Source organism: Gobio gobio (assembly GCF_949357685.1).
Source record: "Gobio gobio genome assembly, chromosome: 25".
NCBI lineage: Eukaryota > Metazoa > Chordata > Actinopteri > Cypriniformes > Gobionidae > Gobio > Gobio gobio.
This window is the reverse complement of record NC_137121.1, coordinates 5,083,257-5,101,880: the sequence shown is the minus strand read 5'-3', so window position 1 is coordinate 5,101,880 and position 18,624 is coordinate 5,083,257. Positions and strand designations below refer to the sequence as shown.

At 37.8% G+C, this 18,624-nt stretch overlaps 1 protein-coding gene across 1 annotated transcript in view; it reads right to left on the bottom strand.

Moving 5' to 3' along the window:
* Nucleotides 1-18,140, bottom strand: part of pparab (peroxisome proliferator-activated receptor alpha b) — a 74,867-nt gene extending 56,727 nt beyond the window's left edge. The window contains exon 1 of the mRNA XM_079810406.1: nt 17,951-18,140. The gene's annotated coding sequence lies outside the window, so the exon portion shown is untranslated. The remainder of the gene's footprint in view (nt 1-17,950) is intronic.
* Between the last annotated feature and the right edge of the window lie 484 nt (nt 18,141-18,624).

Sequence of the window (18,624 nt, the reverse complement as noted above, 5' to 3'; positions counted from 1 at the left end):
ACTGGTAATGTAGCCAATCACAGTCGATCTCTTGAACTCGCGATTAGGGGTGTTTAAGTTAGTCAGAATCTCAGTTTTTATTCAGTGCTGAGTTAATGCGGGCTCTCGAAACCTCTCATTATCAAACAAAGTCACGACATGATGCATGTAAGAGATTTATTGTTGACATTTTTATAATGTAACTTTGTGAGATCACGATGAACTGACAAAGCACCAACATTTTAGTGATCTTATAGCGATCTTGGCTCACTTTCGAGGCTACAGTCTATGAAATTCATTGAATAAATCTATTGCTGCTAAGAGGGTCGATGGCCAATTTGCAAATAAATATAAATGCCACTCTGCAAGAGACAGAAATATCCTCCTGAGACCCAGATTAGAGGTTTCGCCTCTGTAGAGGACATTATTTAGCGCAACATACACAGTTTTAAGTCTGGATATTCTTATTAAATATGAGAATTGTTACATGTCTTTTTACATGACATATTGTCCCAAAACACATTAATATGCAAATGAGATACAGTGTTTAGATGCATTGCATAGAATGGGAATGGCATTTATGGCCATGTTTACACACATATTGCATAATGGTATATCAAATTATTATGTTATCTTTCATAATATTAAGAATCATCTTTATACAAAGTTTGGATAAAAAAAAAAAAGCTTGAAGCATAAAAATGTATTGGTTAATGAAAAAAAATTCCCATTGTTTGTCTATTCATGTCTTATAATTTTCTCAATAAATAGTTCTGGTGTCCTCTACAGAGCAGAGGATACAGCATATAACATAGTATTTTTATTTTTTTTAATATCCAGTGGTTTTTTATGCCCCAAACAATGTAATGACCTACAAAAATCGCATTAAATAACACATTAAAGCAATGTAAAGGCAGATTAATAGATTATTAGACAAACATTTGTAGCAAAATATTTTTGAAATTCCAATTATTGGTAAAAGTGATGACTTGTAAATAAATAATCATAGGTTTCTCACTGTACACTGCTATGGTGGAGCCGATGCTTAGCCTATCTTCACTTTACTAGAGCACCCTCAGTGATTTCAGAAGCACACTCAGTTATTTGATTCTAGAACCAGGCCTGCATCCATTTATTTATTTTGTAAGCAGCTGTGGAATAAGCAGGTCATTTACAGTTAGATGGTAATTTTGTGCAATGAAACTCCTTAAGGGTAATTTAAGCTTTGTGTTTATTTAGCGTTTATGACCGTCTGACTGTATATTATCTCTTACACGTCTGACACTATACTTATAGTTACTCATTAATCTAGTCAGATTGAGTTTCACACTGTACACTTGTAAATCCTGGGTTAACGTTCTTATTTGCATGTCTACGCAATTAAACTTTGATTGCATAGACATGCAAATGCACATGCAAATAAGAATGCAGAGACCTAAAACCATTTGTTTAAATGGTTTAAAACATCGTAGGTCTCTACACATTCAAACTAGTGCGTTGGTTACTTCACATGCGAGTAAGGTTGGGAATCGAAAGTTGATTCCTATTCTGGAATCAGATACTTAAAGTCAGGAATCTGAAAATTGTTTAAAATAAAAATTCCAATTCCACTTATTGATTCCTTTAATGTGCTTTTATGCTGCCTTCATTAGACACGCAGGATTAGTATTTAAATAGTCTTTTTGCGGTTTAATATTCACAGACATCACTCTATATCACCAGATGCGTTCTCAGGTACTGAAATTTGATTATTGATTTAAAGTGAATCGGTACTCGGTAGTACCGACGTAATTCGGTCGGTGCCCTTAAAAGCAGGGCTTAAAAACGGAAAAAAATATCAATGGGTTCACTCCGAGCAGAATCGATATTTTAACGTTTCCGTTTTTGCGTTCCTCAATAAACATTACTGTTCCGAAAACGGTTTGATATGAAAAAATACCGGTTAATAACGTTATTTTAATTTAGCCTATACTTTAAACAAATATGTATAAATAGACTTATTTTCACTCAATAATAATATAACGCATGGTAATTAAACTTCAATATTTAATTCATAACATTTTTAAAACCAGAAATACATGCATTAGAATTACAAAGCATAAACAGCAGACCTGTTTTAATGGAGCGTTAAACAATCGAAAGTGGCTCTTATGCCTAATTCTTTTCAGAAGAGTGATAACATTCTTTGTACATAACTTTTTTTCAACACGACTTGTTTTAAAAATTGCATGAATAAAGAAAAAATAAACTGGATAACCATTGCTCTTTTAATGCACCGTCAACTGCTAATTTCAAAGCAAACACTGCGCAACACGTCCTTGCATCACATAATCAAATTCAGTCAGCTAATAAAGCTTGATAATTTAATGCAATATAACATATCATTTAATACGAAGCATCAACCGTCTATATAGAAAACATTGACCTGTCCTGTATTGGCAATCTGAAAGACTATAGGAAAAATGTTTGATAGATGCTAGAAGACTTGGACAGGCTTAAACAAAATCCATAAACTAGCCTAAATCGGTCTGTTTGAGCTTAAAGTCTGTACTGCTTATTTAAACGTACGAAAATAATGTCCTCCAATACCTGCGCTTTCATTGATGACCTCAGCGGGGAAAGAAATGTACTTGAGGCATGAAAATTCGCGCTCTACACTGACTTGCGTTACCGATAGATTCATTGATGACTGCTGCGCGGGCATTTCACTCACGCTTGATCCGTCAACGCCACACGCTGGACTACTCTATTCATAATTGGTCACTGCCAAATTAAAATATTAAAGAGAACGATAAAATAACGTTATTAACCGGTTAATGGTCATTTCAAATTAACGTTTCTGTTCATAACGATTCAAATTGATTTTGATTTCGTTTCCGTTTTTGTTCCTCTTAAAATTTCGTTCGTTTCCGGTTTTCGTTTTCGTTCCTTGAACCGGTTCAGAGCCCTGCTTAAAAGTACCGAGTTCGGTACCCAACCCTACAGGCGACGCCCTCACACGTCCTGGTTCATCGGGTAAAATAGCAATTTCTCACGATTTACAAATAGTTGGGAACATTTGGGATATTGTAAGTACTCAAATGAACAAAATATACAACACTGGCCTAGTGGTGTTTGGATATTTTACTGCAAAAAGTTACATAGTGCACCTTTAATATAAAAAGAAAACAATGCAGTGTTATTTTACATTAGATTTCAATTTCTTTGCTCAGTTGTATTTATTTTAGGGCTGTCAAAAGATTAATCGCGATTAATCGCATCCAAAATAAAAGTTTGTGTTTACATAATATATGTGTGTGTACTCTGTTAATTATTATTTATATATAAATACACACACAAGCATTTATATATTTAGGAATTTTTTTTAATTTTTATATATAAAACATTTATATTTATATATATTATAGATTATATAAATGTATATACATGCAAATATTTCTTAAATATATACATGCTCATGCGTGTATTTATATATAAATAATAATTAACAGAGTACACACACATATTATGTAAACACAAACTTTTATTTTGGATGCGATTAATCGCGATTAATCTTTTGACAGCCTAATTTATTTGCTTATTTGTTCATATTGTATTACTGACTGTTAACTTCTCTTTAATAATGTTTGAAATGTGTATTAGTTAGTCTAGTTTATTAGTATTCATGGTATTCGGCTGATAACAGAATGTTTTACAAAAATACAACAAATATGTTTGATATCTAAATGACCACATTGGAACTGAAACTGAAAGAATTGGAATCGATAAAATTCAATCCACAGAATTTTGTTGCATGGACAACACAACTTAGGAACGACATATGGGTGAGTAAATAATGACCGATTTTAAACTATTACTTTAATATGGGAAAAGAACATTTTCTGTAAATATACTTTGGAAAGACTACAGTTACAAAACACTGAAATACTCCACAGATGTCATGACAGATAAAGCTGAAACCTAAAGAAAAAATAAAGGTCAACTAAAACTAAAAGAAAACACAAGGTAAACTCAATGACCCTCGCAGAACGTCCGGTTATGCAAGTTTATGGGGGGTTGGTGCTTCAAGCAGTGTGTCTGCTTTAGTAATTTAAACACCGGCCCCGCAGCGAGAATAGGACAGTCTGCTTTGTGTCCAGGGGTCTGTTGCATTAGCCAGACAATGCAAGTTACAACTAAACCAGTGTGTTAGCAGAAATGACACATGTTGGAATTACCACAACTACGGGTTTCCAATTTGTTGAACTAGCACTAGTTCTAGTTTACAGAGATCTTAGGACTTTCTAGGACATTCTATAAATGGAGCCACCAAATATAACAACCTGTCACTCACATGAGATCCACCAATAACAAACCAAAATCAAGCCCCGCACTACATTTGTTCTTGTTTGAGAAGCAGTTTCAATCGGGTATCAAAATAATAGTCCAAATGACTTCTAAAGTCACATGTTGTGATATGACAGTCATTATTTGTTGAATACAAAAAATTATGATTTAAAACATGTCAAATTCGTCTATCCCATGACTTGAGATGACAGGAATATAATGCATGATGAGTTATGCTGTATTGTTTTGGAGTCCTAATTTCAATCCAACCTGAAGAACTGGTCGTGCAAACCTACCAGAAAATTATGAAACATCAGTTATTATTCACTGAGATGGAAAAAACCATGTGGTAAATCTGAGACAGGTACTGTAAGATCTGGGTCAAATTACAGAGAGTCATGGCAATGCATACTGCAACACACAGAGTGTGTGCGAGAACCCGTGTCCCGCCCGTATCTGCTGACGTTTCACTGTCAAAACAGCCGAAATATTTGAGCTTATTGGGACTCAACCGCAGTTATATCACTGAACGCAATGCTTTTGCTTGTCACAGTAGAGCTGAAATCAATAAAAACAGGTGGACAAATGGATGAAGATGCTCAGATTTTGGCCCGATAAGAACATTTGGGCCGATAACGATTAGGGCTGAACGATATGGACAAAATTTCATATCTCGATTTTCATGCCAGATATCTCGATACAATACGATATGACTACGTGTTCGGTGAAAACCAGAATCTGAATTAAAGTGTGTTTGATTTAAGCCTACATTTCAAAAATTTGTGTCAGAAAATGTATTGTTTTTAAGCCTTTGGCACGTACGATCACACAGGTGTAATCAGTCTAGGCTGGTCCCTGAGCGGATGATCAAGAGCATCACATGATCAAATGTTGAATTTAGCCAGAGACATGCGCGCTCAGAGCTGTCAAATATCACAACTTTTCAGTGTTTTCAACCACATACAATGCATTCAACAGTACATTTAGAGTTTGTAAAATACACACTGATGTCTATGGAAGAGGTAATAATAATCCTTTCCATTATAATTCGACACGTTTTATTCATATCAGATACACATTGTGTAAGTAACTTCAATGTTTACTCTACTCTATTCCCAGTTCACCAGCCACTTACTTTTAAGTATTTGGGGAGAAGTGGATGAATTCACGTGTTGTAAACATAGAGGTTGTAAATCCAACAGATCTGATTCTCTGAACTGCGTCTGCGGCACAAACTAACACGGCGGCGGCCATCGCGCATACAGCTCAACTAACGCCATTGCTATAAAGGTGTTTAAACAACAATATACTTCCACTGCATGTATTTGACAATCAGATATTTCATGCCATAGCTAACACATTTGTGAATATTCTGAATAAAAAAGGAAAATCTATATCGTCTATATCGTTGCTTTTTTCAATAGTAATATCTTGAAAGTTCATATCTAGATATAGATACGATAACGATATATCGTTCAGCCCTAATAACGATAATTCTTTATGTTTGAAAGCTGATAAACGATATATTGTAGCCTAGAAATCGAGACGCCCCCTAGCGGCAGCAAATGTAATTTGCAGTCAGGGTCGTCTAGCAACTCTCCGTTGGCTTGTGAGCTGGAAAAACCAAACTCAGGTCAGGCCAATCACATCGTGTATAGAGTCGGTGGGCGGATGATACACTGTGGGCCCTATTTTAACGATCTGAAACGCAAGTGTCAAAGCGCGAAGCGCAAGTAACTTTGTGGGCGGGTCTCGGCGCTGTTGCTATTTTCCCGGCGGGATAAATGGCTCTTGTGCCCGACGCAAATCTAAAATGGGTTGGTCTGAAGTAGCTTCATTATTCATAGGTGTGGTTTGGGCGTAACGTGAATAAACCAATCCGAGCGTCATCCAACATTCCCTTTAAAAGCAGGTGCGCAAGTTCCATTATGGATTGCTATTATTATGGCGTATTTACCAGGCGCACGCCAGGAGCGGTTCACAGCCGAGGAGACTGATGTGCTTGTAAGAGCAGTGAAAGACAGAGAAGTGAAGCTGTAATGTTGTACATTATGGTAAAGGTGATTTCAGTCTTTTTTTTTTTCAGTCTTTCAGTTTTTTCAGTTTTTCAGTCGATTTTTTTTCCTGGTTCTTGACGGACAAACCAATTTGTCAGATGTCCTTATATACATATATGTCTTGCCACTATTGGGCAAACAGGTCTTATCCTTAATTATTACAATTAGCCTGAATCATTTGTAAGCTAGATTTATGCCTATTTTTTCACATCTTCGTGGCACACCACAATGATTTCCGTCATCTCATGTGTTAATATTTTTTTAGTGTAACAATTTATGATTTACAAAAATAACTGTTGCATCTGTGTAGATTACATGAGCAAAGTGTATGCGCGTTGTGCACGCTATACATTATGGTCAAGCATGCGCCCTTAAAATAGCATAATGAACAACGCGCAACGCGCCACTGACTTTAGACTAGGTTTTTTCTGGTCAGTGGCGCAATTGTTTAATGGAACAGCAAAATAGCACCAGGGATTGTTTGCGCCGGAACACGCCTCCTTTTTTGCGCTGAACCGCCCAGGTAGCGCAAGTTCATTCACTAGTTTAGCGACGTGCTTCTGTGGAGGGAAAAGCGCGCTTTGCGCGGGTGCAAAATAGGAATGACACATGCGTCGGTGTACAAAGTCAATTGCGCTGGGTGCAAGATAGGGCCCGTAAACAAAGAAGCTGGCGAACATTGGTCTTTCCGAAACGGCTTTGGCCGCGACTCTGGAAGACTTGGAGTTCAGCTTTTCTTTGAGGAAATAACAAGAAGCAATTCTTAAAAAAGGAAGATGTGTTCGGAGGTTTGCCATCCGGATACGGCGAAAGTTTAATCTATCAATTAGCTTTGCTTCACCTTCTTCGTTGCTCTGGTTGGTTGTAGCGCTATCCTATTGCGTGCAGAGGGACAACTGTTTATCCCACCCCTTTGAATTGAGCCCTGCCAATGGTGTGTTCCCAGACCCAACATCTTGTTGTGGCTCTGGCTTGTCAGGCTAGATATATTGACCAATAAATCCAGATTTTCATAATTTTCGAGAGCCTGATTGCAAAAGTGTCTCTCTGTAAACAAGTGTCTCAGCTGAAGGAAATAATCCATTATTTATCGCCTTTAAAGGAACACGCCATTATTTTTGAAAATAGGCTCATTTTCCAACTCCCCTAGAGTTAAACGGTTGACTTTTACCGTTTTCGAAGCACTTTTAGCATAGCTTAGCATAGATCATTGAATCTGATTAGACCGTTAGCATCTCGCTCAAAAATTATATTACACAGCGCCTGAAAATAGGCTAACTTCCGTCAACATAACCAACATTAGGGCTGAACGATATGGACAAAATTTCATATCTCGATTTTCATGCCAGATATCTCGATATCGATACAATACGATATGACTACGTGTTCGGTGAAAAACAGAATCTGAATTAAAATGTGTTTGATTTAAGCCTACATTTCAAAAATTTGTGTCAGAAAATGTATTGTTTTTAAGCCTTTGGCACGTACGATCACACAGGTGTGATCAGTCTAGGCTGGTCCCTGGAGCGGATGATCAAGAGCATCACATGATCAACAGAGACAGGCGCGCTCAGAGCTGTCATATATCACAACTTTTCAGTGTTTTCAACATACTGTTTATTTTAGGTTTCAAACATATAAATTCACATAAGTACTAAAAAAACAATACATTTAGAGTTTGTAAAATACACACTGATGTCTATGGAAGAGGTAATAATAATCCTTTCCATTATAATTCGACACGTTTTATTCATATCAGATAAACATTGTAAGTAACTTCAATGTTTGCTCTACTCTATTCCCAGTTCACCAGCCACTTACTTTTAAGTATTTGGGGAGAAGTGGATGAATTCACGTGTTGAAAACATAGAGGTTGTAAATCCAACAGATCCGATTCTCTGAACTGCGTCTGCGGCACAAACTAATGCTGCCTTCACGTGCTATCGGAAATTTGATGATTCCGACTTCTGAAATCGTGATTACGAGCGCATTGCATTCAAGTTTCAAAATGTGAGGGCGTTCATGTGCAATGTTTACCTAGGAAACTCGTATTTACGATAATTCCGAGAGCACGTGAAGGCAGCATTACACGGCGGCACCCATCGCGCATACAGCTCAACTAACGCAATCGTTATAAAGGTGTTTAAACAACAATATACTTCCACTGCATGTATTTGACAATCGGAATATCAGATATTTCATGCCATAGCTAACACATTTGTGAATATTCTGAATAAAAAAGGAAAAAATGACAAAAGCAGATCATCATTCATTCAGCGCTGTTGCTGTTGCGGTGTCACGTGACAAGCAATGACGCGTCACCATGGAAACGCCGCCCCCCTCTCAAGTCCCTGTAGTGCGCGCGCGCTGGCTTTAGCGGTGCATTCAAGGGCACTCGTAAAAATGATGTTTGTTGTGACTGCCAGAGTTGTATGCAGGGCGAGCGCGGAGAGGGGAAATCTATATCGTCTATATCGTTGCTTTTTTCGATAGTAATATCTTGAAAGTTCATATCTAGATATAGATACGATACCGATATATCGTTCAGCCCTAACCAACATGACAACCTGCTTGCACAGTAGGGCTGTCAAAATTGCTCAAATGACGTTCGAATATTCCCTCTAAAAAAAGCACGAATATTCGAACTATTCGAACATCTGGTTGCGCATTTTATCAATGACGCGCATTACGTCAATAACAGGACAAATGAATACAAAGACACATAACTACTTATATAGGTAGTCTATTTAAGTTTAAACATATTTGACAACGTATTACCAACACAAAAACAAGTAAATCAACTAATGGCTAAAGACCGCAGACCTCATCTCTCTCGCCCTCACACTCTCTGCGCATGACGGTTTAAATGAACACACACACATTTTGAGAGCTGATCAAGAGTTTTGTGCAAGCAATTTAAGGTCGCGACTCTTGTCCCAAATATAGCCGGCTTCATTCAGTGATTGAAACAAATATTAATATAAGTTTTTACAGCATATTATTGAACGCTCCGAGCGAGCTGTGCTGTGGTAAACATGGAACGTTTCCTTGACATGAAACGGTAAATAATCTAACCAGTGTAAGCAGTGCATTTATCCTTCATTCATGCAATATCTCTTCAGTCAGTACCTCGGCTCCACTGCTGGACAGAACTCCAGCCTGCCCCATCCACGACACTGATCGCTCTCATGTCCTTACAAATGAACAAAATTTATTTCTCCGTTATGGCCTCTTGTCGTGTTGCAGACAGAGAGCTTGTGGCGGGCGATGCAAAGTAAGGGGGGTCCAGTTTGCACATACAAATTAGTTGCTTATATTTACAAAACGAGCCTACAAAAGCATAAAAAAGCCTGTTTAATAAAGAAAAGTTCACGAAACTAAGTGAAAACTCACTAAAGTGTTTAGTGAAATTAGGAAACATTTAGATATCATAAATTGTATAAGTTAACGTTACATTTCTACATACATTTTGTTCTCATGTCACAAGTAATATCAAGGTTTATTTTGATCTGTTTTACATGATTCTTTTGTAGTGTGGTTTTCGGTGAAGTGTACTAAAATAAATATCGTCACCGGTGTACATTAGCCCACTTCTTCTCAACGCTTTTCCTGATAGTTTATAGAACAATTACTCCGAGTCGCCATCTGTCGTTTCAATGAAAAGCACAACGGCGAGCGCGTCAAATATAAACACCTCGTCCGTTTGGGGAGGAGCGCACGCAGTCAGCGGAGGCTCGCGCTGCGGAGACGGGCCAAAGTACACAAGGCTTCAGGCACGCTAGCACGCCCACTCGCAAAGCAGACAGCCACGCCTCTACTACCGCGGGCGTTTTTCCCCCCACATTTTTTTATTTATTCGAATATTAATTTTCACCTTCGAAATTCGTTTTTTAAAAACTATTCGAATATATATTCGAATTTAGAATATTCGTTGACAGCCCTATTGCACAGAGAGCGCTGGGGACTATTTTCCGGCGCTGTGTAATATCATTGCGCCGCTACACTCATGGGACGGCTCACAGCTCTTGATTATTACGCAGGAATGAGAGTATAGTTCCAAGCCATATCGGCCTAGAAAATCACAACTTTTCATTATCCGTTGGTCTTAGTACACGATGTAACTACAGAAGAGTCAAGTTTTAAATAGGAAAAATATTGAAACTCTGGTCATTTTTAGAGCGAGATGCTAATGGTCTAATTAGATTCAATGATCTATGCTAAGCTATGCTAAAAGTGCCACCGCCAGACCCGGAGATCGGATGAATGGATTCGAAAACAGTAAAACTCAACTGTTAACTCTAGGGGAGACGTAAAATGAGTCTATTTTCAAAAATAGTGGCGTGTTCCTTTAATATATCAGCCAAATTTTCTTATTGGGCCGATAATGATAGCACTAAAAAATGACCGATACCGATATGGTGGCTGATATATCGTGCATCCCTGCCAATAATACTAATTATTAGTAGAGCAAATATCATTATTACACTTACTCAAACTTTGGGTTAGGATAAGAAAAATCCAAATCTAGAGACTTGAATATCAAAGCGACTATTCCTAAACTCAGTGAATCAGTCCAGGTCTTCTGAGATGGCCATTTAACACACAATAAACGCTCTATTCCAGCTCTGCAAACACATTAAAAGCATAAGCAATCTGTCTGATAACACTGCAACAGCTTTATCGTGTTGAATATTTGACCAAGGCGCCCTTAACGTCGCAGATGTGCTGAGGCAGAGCAGTTCAGAGTAAATTACACCAGGCCCTGGAGAAAAACAGCGCAGTAAACGCAGATTAGAGGAAGCCTGCGGGACGCTGAGAAGGTCTTGGAAATGCGTGCTCAGCTAGCGGATACAACACAGAGAGGTCACCACTGGATTAAAGGACAGTATTAACCACTAAATTATCAGTAAGTGTGTCTGACATGATGTACCGTTACGACAAAGTACTGTTGTGATACCATAGTACAATAATGGTGTCAGATGGTAATTCCACTTGATACTCAATGATTACCAAATTCATATATCATGGTATTTACATAATACTGCAAGTAGAGATGCATGCACAATTAATCCTTCAAAGATCTCGATTTTAACACCCATGCACTTGTATTCCAAAATGACAACGATTTTTTTAAAGTTGCCAGCCAGAGCCAGCATTTTTGATAATTTTTACAAAAGTTTCATGAACCCTAGAATATTTTGTTGTATGAATATCTAAACATGCAAATTCTAGCTTTGTGCAGTTTTTTTTTAATTAACCCTTGAATGAATAAGTTTCATAAAAAAGCAACATTTTGAGCAAAAAGCTGAAGAAATCCCTACGTCCGGATGGGATTCAGAACAATGATCAAAACACAGATCAAGTCCATCAATGCTGCCATAGCTCGTCCTGGGTCGACATTTAACTTTTAACATTTAACATTAGGCTGTTTTGATTTATATGCTGTTATATTACGTAAGAATCTGCTTACATATGTGATCGCTTGTTTCTGCTTCTTCTTCGCCTGTGTTTTGATCAGATTCTGTACTCTTTCAGAAGATGTGTAATAGTGCCCCCCCAGCGTATAACACTGGAAAGCTGGATAATCATTACACCTTTGACAGGTACGATCACAGTGAACATTGAGATCTGATCAAGAGAGAGCGGTTTTCATGTTGTTATTAAGTATGAAACGGCTTCACAAAGCACACAGTGTCATTATTTCTGTTACAATCATTCAAATGATCACAGAAGTACTGGGATAAAATTTTGGATATGAACACCGATACACAGTAAATCGCCTTTTGAAAGTAACTTGAATTCTTCAAATATAGTACAATAACATTATCACACCAGTAGGTGGCAACAAGTGACTGTTAAAAAACGTATTTGTCATTGAATCATTCAAGAGATTAGTTCAAAAACGCTGATTCATCCAGTAATGAAACAAGTGAAGTCTGAGTGAGTCATTGAATAATTCATTCAAGAGATTTGTTCAAAAACACTGATTCATCCAGTAATGAAACAAGTGAAGTCTTTATGAGTGAGTCATTGAATCATTCATTCAAGAGATTCATTCAAAAACACTGATTCATCCAGTAATGAAACAAGTGAAGTCTTTATGAGTGAGTCATTGAATCATTCATTCAAGAGATTCATTCAAAAACACTGATTCATCCAGTAATGAAACAAGTGAAGTCTTTACTAGAGAGTCATTTAATCATTCATTCAAGAGATTCGTTCAAAAACGCTGATTCATCCAGTAATGAAACAAGTGAAGTAAGTTCTTTGCAGCCGACACTGACTCAGAAAAACACTAGTGAAAACTAAACAATTAAAACTAAACTAAACTAGTTACTAATAAAGAATTAAAATGTCTCCTTGCTATTTTTTCTGACACATTCATAATCATTGCTTTTGCCTGTGCTTTGTGGAAAGCTTTATGCATGCGCTTGAGCGCGGAATAGGCTATATATTACCCCCTAATACAATTAATAAAAATTTGTGATTATGACTAATGGCTTAAATTAATGAGTACTTGTCGACTAGAAAAATCTTTAGTCAAGGGCAGCCCTAGCCTGACGTCGTCATACTCAATTCTAGTCAGAATATGAGTCTGCTCCTGCTCTGTTGGGCTTTGATTATGGGGTGTTTCAACCGAACCAGGAAAGACCTCAATTGGATAGACCTACAACCAATCAGAGCAACGGAGCGACGCATAGTTGTCAACAGAACTCAACTGCTGGAAGAAGTAGAAGAAGAAGAGGAGTGTAAACGATCTTTGCCGGTATTGTAAAAAAGAATCGGATCAAAACAGGGCAAATACTTTAAAGATAATTAGCAAATATGACTATATGTCCAGGTGGAAACTGTCAAAACGGCAATCCCTCAGAAAAACACATGCATCATATTCAATGTCAACAGTAAGAAAAAGCCAATTTAAGTGCAAAAAGTGCCCAATACAAGAGATCGGAAGAAGCAGACATTCACACACGGAGTACTTAACCAACACGATCATCATTTCTGAGAGAAATAGTAAAGGTGAATGCATATACGAACAAGTTCTCCATTTAGTAAACAAATTCAACCCAAGCGCTCTTTGGTGACGTGGATGATTACGTTACTGTTGATCATCTGTCCATCATCGTATAAAGCCCGCCCGGACAATTTGATTGGTCCGAACAGCTCTAGTTTCAGCATAGTCGCTCCACAAAGGATCAAATTTCCCAAAAACAAATGTGGGCGGGGCTAAATTCGTCTTGCATCCAGGCTCGGGCAGCCCTAAAATAGACTAGTAAATGATGTTAACTTGTTTAGTTGTCTATTCAGAATTCTCTAACTCCAAGTGAGATTAACCTACGAATATAAACAAAGCCTGATTTACATACTTTCCTTGTTTTCACTAATATTAATGTTAAAGGCACAATATGTCATTTTTCGCTTATGCTTGATTACGCCTTGATTTCGCAGAGCTTTTATTCTGCCACAGTCGTCGCCTCTGCTTCTTCCACTCAAGTGTATGTGAGATAATACAGCGCTGTTTTATCATATTATGAGTTAGGGTCGCACGATTAATCGAAATCGAACCGCAATCGTGATTTGGCTCATGTGCGATTAAGAAAGCGCAAAGGCTGCGATTTTAATTAGGGCTGTGCGATAAAGAAAAATGTGATATCTTGTTAAATAATGCGATATTCGATATGCGATACGATATTGCTTTAATTGTGTAAAAACTATTTAAATTATATATCGTTTTTTTTAACTGAGAATGATACCATTTATGTGTTTCACATTTTTTCTGGGACAAGAAAGCATCGCTACAACTTCTGAGAGTGACCAGCAGTGTTTTAGCAAAAATTAATGTCACAAATCTAACAAATTTTAACATCAATGTAATTAAACAAAAACTGTAATGCCACTATTTAAATACCAAAAACTCTTTGCTTGATTTGGTAATATACAGTTAGATCAACCTAAAACTTAACATCAAGAACATCCAGGAAACAAAGACACCTGAACTAGGGGTGGACGATAATTTGTGTTATTTTAATCTTTGTTATTAAAAATAAGAATTAAAATTGGATCCTATTGACACGCATTCCATTTCTTTCCCCAACTGATATCTTTCACTAAAAGCATAACCGAGTGTGTTACATGAATATTCATCAAGACAGCCATTTTGACACAACTGTGTGTGTATTGATAGTTGGAGTGTGTAACAAGACACGAAACAGAATTGAAGGGATCACACACTTTCAGAGAGGCGGCTTGTGCGCACGTTTCAGTGTGTGTGTCAGACAGCGCGAGACTGCAAGGAGTTGTTTTTCGCAAGTTATTGCGTTTAATAACTCTTTTTAACGTCAAGCAAGTCACATAAGTGTGCTCAGTCTATTCTCTGCTATATGCGTCAACCTAAAACGTACACTTTTCACAATGTTGAATAGCCTATTAAAATCTTTCAGATATCGCGTGCCATTGCGTAATGCATATCGCGATATGTACATTTGCGATATTTCCGATAATTTCGATATATTGTGCAGCCCTAATTTGAATGAAATAAATATATTCTAGGCTTGCTACGATAGTCGGTGTTGCCGGTGTTACCGGTGTCCAGACTCAACACCGGTTACATCACTTGCCCACCGTGGCACCGCCCACCGTCTTTTTGATTTTTTTATAGTAATAAAATAATTTAGTTCAGTTAGAGAACAGACAATACAAATAAAAACTGAACGTATCTGCTTAATAAAGCAGGATCCGACCGTGAGTCTCGGCAGCGGCAGGAGTCATTCATCAGATTTAAGAGTGAGGAGCTGACGGAGATGATCGCGGAAGATTTGGTTTCAAAGCGAAACGTAAAAGCGTCTATTTAAGGGAGTTTGTCATTTGTTTTGTTGTTGTGTTTTTCATTAAAAATAATAGGCTAATGAACCCACAATTCAAGCAACCTGCAGCCGAATTGGCGCTAATTCAAAACCGAAAGTAAAATGTGCACGGCCGCACAGAGCGCGCATTGTTTACTTTCGCCTGGCTCCGCATTGCGAGCCTCCGCGCTACGCTGACTGCGCGCATTTATTTTTGCCGCGCGCACCCTCGCGCTCGTGCGGGCGCGTCGAGTATAAACGAGGCTTTACGGACGAACTGTTATTCATTCATGGCGTGCATCTCAATCATAGACTGATCAATGCTTGATCAGTGCCCTGACTACTGAACTAGGGAACTGATTGAGACGCACCCATGGCCTCACAGAGCGCGCATTTACAGACGAGCTGTCATTCACGGTGTGTGGATACGCAACACTGGCGCGTTTTCAGTTCAGAGCGGTCGTGTATGTTACTTTCGGTTAGATAGAATTAGTGATTTAAAAGCCTCCGCCGGTGATACCGGTATTACCGGTGTTGTCACACATCAATTAACCGGTGGGAAAATTTCCTCACCGTCACATCCCTAATATATTCCCAGCGTGTCAGTGAAGAGCGGCTCTGAGATCAGTAAACGCTGCTCCGTCTGAAAGCACTGCGTCAGTCACTTATAACATGCGTTTGAAAAAGCCACGTGTCAAACATTTTCACAAACTAGTAATGCGAAGCGTTCATAAACCCGTTGTCCAACAAAATACAACGTTTCATAACAGGTTTTAACTCACTTCATTTCGTCAGTCGAGGTGTGGTCTCGTATCACAGACAGTCGATCAGCACTGAATACTTTATTATTATGAAAATAATAGTTTTAATCCCCATAGTGGATGCATAAGAGGCTCATATTTCATATTAAAGACATAGACATCACAGATAAAAAGCACCGATTTTTTTAAATAATAATAGTTTTTTTTTTACAATAAATCCTTAGACCTTTCTAATGATTTTTTTTAGTCATACGCTGTCTGCATATTAACCAAGCCTGTAGTGCTTCAGTCAGAAATTGAAGCTTTCGCGCCTCGATCGCCCCCCGGTGGCCGGTCCCAGTATAGCTCCTAAACCCCGCCTCTCCATGTATTAGAATGGGCGCGAGACACACTAAACAATTTAATTACACTTCAAATAATTGTTTCCTAAAGATGGTTTCTGTCATTTTAGGCAGTTTTTATTACAATAATTTCATTTCAAGTGTTCGTTTTTTAAATAAGTTTAGTTTTAGTGAGTTATTTGATGCTATAAAAACGAGGGGTGTGACGTCATGATTGACAGCTGAGATTGACGGCTTCTCTGAGTGAACTTGTCACTGAGGCACTTAACGGACTTTTTTCTGGATTTTTGGGAGGAGATTGGAGCTTTAGCTTTCATTTCTACACTTCCATAACTGTTTATTTCACACCAACATAATGAATTGTTCTGCATCTGCGAGAGTGTGGGCGGGCTTTTGATAATCGCGCCTCTACTTCCTGTTCTCTACTGCGCAACTCCGGTCCCAAGATCGCTACTGCGCAGACTCGGTCCCAAGATGTCAGCGCCGTGAGCGGGCCTATGAAAGCTTCAACTTTGGTCAGAGGAAGTCAATGAAGTCGCGTCGTCCATATTTTTTTACAGTCTATGATATTAACAGGTAACTTTTTTGTTTTCTGTAAAATATAAATATTATTATTATTATACTGTTACGTTTATTCTTAAATGCTCTATTGAAATTTTTTAATAATGAATGCTATTGTAATAGTAATATTTCTTATTTTTATTTAGCGATAATAATAATCACAATAATTATTATTAGTCATATTAATATATAAACACAAAATGCACACTTTTCATTTGTAAAAATTAAAATATTAATCACATTTTAAATCACAATCGCCATTTTAACCGGAATAATCCCAATTAGATATTTTCCACAAATCGTGCAGCCCTATTATGAGTGTGTTGAAAGTTATGTTATAACGCTACTTGTTCACACTGCAGTAAGAGATCGAGTTTAGTCATGGTATACATCAAGAAAAACAGATTTAAGACTGACTGTGTTGAGCTGGAGAACAACTGATCCAAACAGTCGCTCACCTGTCTAATAAAACACATCATATATTAAATCGTCTTTGGTGTTTCCATGATTTCTATTAAATAAAACGGAAATCGAGGGTACCACAGGTATGATGTCATTGATAGGCGACATCCGTGTCCTGGTTAAAATATCTTATTTCTCTGGATTTAAACATTCTTGGAAACATCCGGGATAATAAAAAGACAAAATATATAACACTGTTTGTGTTTTTTGGATATTTTAGTCCAAAAATCTTACATATTGTGCCTTTAAAATGTTAAAAAAAAAAAATTGTATATTGTATATTAATAATGTCAATGTTTAAAGTGTATCTACACACTCACTCAAATGTTTCACCACAGGAGCACAAATCTCTTGCTCTTCTCAAATCCAAAAGACATAATGTCAACAAAACGATCTGCTGTATGATTTTAAACAGACATATATACTGTAAATATCTAAAACATAAAAAAATAGAGTAAGAGTAACTATAGAACAAAACAGAACATGACTGAACGTAATAGAATAAAACAAAGCAAAATACCAGATTTAAGACGGACTGTCTCTTTAAGAAGAGAATAAAATAGAAGTGTCTCCTTTGACTTCACATAACAACACTGACTCTGACAAACATTGACATTCACCTTTAGCGGCAGCAGCCAGTGCTCGTCAAACATCGCGTCTCGAGGCGTCAATGAGCCGGTGGCGGTGCTGTCAGCGCGGTCACTGCAGCCGAATATCATTTATATAATTCATATAAACACATAACCTCCGCCGAGTCTCGCCGCGCGCCTCCGCCGCTGTCAAACTGCAGCTGCAGGTCTCGCGCGCCGCACGGAAACGGCGTCACGACGCACAGATGATCGCGCGGACGCACGGACACACCCCCCGACACACCTCAGCGCTCGGCCAATCAGAGCGCAGGACGGCCCACTTAACCGAAACACTGGTAAAGTAAGTGTGGAGGATTGCCAGTACATGAGCAGATGAGATTGTTGGAATGGTTGGACAGTGTTCAGGGGACATTTCTGCACGTCTGCGTACAGTAACATTCACATCTGCACACTCATCATCCCGCAAACATCATGTAAACAATGCAACAGGCCTTCAATACTGTACTGTAGGACATATATAAATATATTGACTTCCATAGTATATTTTTCCTATTATAGAAGTCAATGGATGTGTTTACCAACATCATAATATCTTCTTTTGTGTTCAACAGAAGAAAGAAACGTTGATTTGGGAATAAATGATGACTGAATGTTCATTTTTTGGGAGAACTGTCCCTTTAAAAACTCTTTCAAAAGCACTTTGA